The following is a 3,210-nucleotide window of genomic DNA, read 5'->3' as shown; positions in this document are numbered from 1 at the left end:
TTGATTTTTTTTTCAAAACAGGGTTCCCCTGTGTAGCCCTGGCTGTCCTGGAACCCACTGTGTAGACCAGGTTGGCCTCAAACTTGTAGGTCTGCCTGTCTCTGTCTCCTGAGTGCTGGGATTAAAGGCATGCGCCACCATCCATTGTCCTCTGGTTCTGTACTTTGTCACTTTATGGTGACTGCTCTGAGGGCCATTCAACTCATTTATTAAATTTACTTATCCTAATATCCTTCCAATAAGACATATATTTTAGCCTAACCTGTCTCCTCATAACCCCACTCTCTTCCCCTAACCATGCTGATGTTCTCTGGGCTATGGTTATGAGTCCTGTGCATTATACTTGCCTGCATGCCCTTTCTCCAACAAGAGGCTGGTCACTTGCATCTCTTACAGCAAGTATGGGCCTCTGTCTGGGACAATGTCCGAAGGGGGGGGGGGTCCTCTGAATGAAAATTCCTGTAAGCTCTTCGGCCTAAAATGTCTCCATTGTGCCCCTGCAGGGAGCAAGCAACTGCACACCACTAGCATAGGTGAGCATCAGGATTTGGTTAAAATATTAACCCAGCCGTGGGAAGGCCAAGGTTTGCTCAACATTAGGGCCATCAGTGTCATGTCAGAGTTCAGTCAACAGTGGCAGGCAGGTTGGCCTCAGGCTGTGCAGCAGCTGCACTGCCTTCAGTGGCCAAATTATAGTGCTTTGTGCACCCCCTGGTGGCCTCTCCGCATCACAGCAGTCTCTCCCAATCCCACCCAGCCAGACCCAAGCTCATCTGCCCATTCAGTGTAACACCCAGCTCACTCACTGCCCAAGTCTCACTTGACTTCTGTCTCTCATCATCTATTCCCAGGGCTCATCTGTGCAAGCTCCTGACACTCATTCCTAGTACTGGGAAGGGAACACATAGCCTAACTCTCCACACCCAACTGTAGCCAGATGCCTTAGGGGTGACCACAGAAGTCTCCATGAAATTCTGCCCTCCCCTAGTCCCTCCCCATGTCCCCGCTCCAAAGATGCTATAACACTGGCTGGTTCCCAGAAGGCCTCTCTCCTGCACCCAGAGTCCAGACAGTGCAAAGAGGGCAGCCCTCAATGCTGCTAAGCCACTGAGACATTCCTCTTGATCTTGGTTGTAAATGGCAAATAAAATCCTTTCCACATCCGTTCTCAGCCATGAACCTGAATTCACACAGTGCTCACCCACAGCAAAGAGTGACCTCACGGTTTCCACAGCCATTATGACTGTCAGTTTTATTAACATCGCCCCATCAAAATGTTTGCAGCTTTGATTGTTCCAAGAGGCTGTGGTTTTGATGCCAAGGTTTGGTCAACGCAAATGCTTCTAAGTGCAGCTTGTTGACTAGCAAAACATGATTATTCTTTTATCAGTAACACTCCTTTCATTGAGTAAGACTGAAGTCTTCTTAAACTTGTTAAACTTAATAAACGTATTAAGTCAGTCTTGCCAATGGTGGTGGTACAAGCCTACGGTAACCTGCGGAAGAAGGAAGCCACGTTTGAGCCTGGGCTACACAGTAAGGCCCTGTGGGCACAAACAGGCTCTGGAAAATGCAGACTTTTTTTTTTTTTTTTGAGACTTGTACTCAGACGTTGTGATGGTTTGAATATGTCTGGCCCATGGGAAATGGCACTATCAAGAGGTGTGGCCTTATGGGAAGGGAGGAGTTTAGCCTTTTTAGAGGAAATGTGTCACTGTGGGGATGGGTCTTGAGGTCTCCTCCTATGCTCAAGCCCAGTGTGGAAGGAAAGCCTCCTTCTGGCTGCCTTGGATCAAGATGAAGAACTCTCAGCTCCTGCAGCACCAATCTGCCTGCATGCTGCCGTGCTTCCCACCATGATGATAACAGACTGAACCTCTGGAACTGTAAGCCAGCCCCAGTTAAATGTTTTCATTTATAAGAGTCGCTTGGTCATGGTGTCCCTTCACAGTCATAAAACTCTAAGACACTTAAGCACATGCACTCACCAATGTTCTCCCCAAAATCCCACCAAGACAGAATCTAACACCAAAAACAGATGCTTCTCGGGCCCCTCCCACGAGGTTGCCACTGCATTCAACGCCCCCCAACTTTGAGATGAGGAAGCCGAGGCATGGACCGATTCGGCCACACAGTAAGGATACCACAGCCAAAAGTGAGCCCAAGTAAGTGCCTGTGATGGATGACTAAACTGGCAAGGTCCAAAGAAAAGGGAAAGGGATTCAGCAACCAAGATCTGGAACCAATCATGGGGTCCTGGTGAGTTCAAGCCTAAAGATATGGGGGGGAGTGCGGGGGGTTCCCATTGCAGCGCAGGGAGGCTCACAACCCGGAGGCTGCAGGGGTGGGGGGGTTCCCATTGCGGCGCAGGGAGGCTCAGAACCCGGAGGCCGCAGAGCAGCCGACGTGAAGGTGCTGTGACCGGAACAGAGGGTGAGGAAGGACTAAGAACCAGCAGGAAACTAGAGATCACCACGCCCTGTCTATGGAGAGTCTCTCGCCCACATAATTATTTATTTACTTATTTATAGCGTGTGGGTTTTCATGGTACGCTTCAAGAACTCGAATGTCATCTTTGCCCAGAGGCCATGTTAATCTCCATACTGTTCCAGTTTTAGTATATGTGCCACTGAAGTGAGCACACGTGTGCGTGTACATGTTCATGTATGTATCTATATGTGTATAGGTCAGAGGTTAATGCTATGTGCTTTCCTCAGTCATCCTTCACCTTATTTTTAAAACACCTTTTTAATTATTTATTTTAGTACGTTGGTGTTTTGCATGCATGTATGTCTGTGCGAGAGCGTTGGCTCTCCCTGAAGTGGAGCTGTTAGACAGTTGTAAGCTGCCATACGTGTGCGGAAAAATGAACCCGGGTCCTCTGGAAGCGCAGTCAGTGCTCTTAACCACTGAGCCATCTCTCCAGCCCCTAATTATACTTTGAGAGATGGTTCAGCGATTAAGAACACTGATTGCTCTTCCAGAGGTCCTGAGTTCAAATCCCAGCAAACACATGGTGGCTCACAACCATCCATAATGAGATCTGATGCCCTCTTCTAGTGTGTCTGAAGACAGCTACAGTGTACTTACATATAGTAAATAAATAAATCTTTTTTAATTAATATTTTTACTTTTTTGTTTGTTTGTTTTTTGTTTTTTGTTTTTTTCAAGACAGGGTTTCTCTGTATAGCCCTGGCTGTCCTGGAACTC

General features: G+C 47.8%; 1 non-coding gene across 1 annotated transcript; it reads right to left on the bottom strand.

Annotated features, from left to right (window-relative positions):
* Positions 1-2,538: 2,538 nt before the first annotated feature.
* Positions 2,539-2,642, bottom strand: LOC116081256. The gene has a single exon (XR_004114769.1). It is a non-coding gene; the product is annotated as a U6 spliceosomal RNA (small nuclear RNA).
* Positions 2,643-3,210: the final 568 nt, after the last annotated feature.

The sequence above is a fragment of the Mastomys coucha genome, unplaced genomic scaffold (assembly GCF_008632895.1).
Source record: "Mastomys coucha isolate ucsf_1 unplaced genomic scaffold, UCSF_Mcou_1 pScaffold6, whole genome shotgun sequence".
Lineage (NCBI taxonomy): Eukaryota > Metazoa > Chordata > Mammalia > Rodentia > Muridae > Mastomys > Mastomys coucha.
Note: the sequence above shows the minus strand (reverse complement) of the source record. Positions and strands in the feature narration are given on the sequence as shown.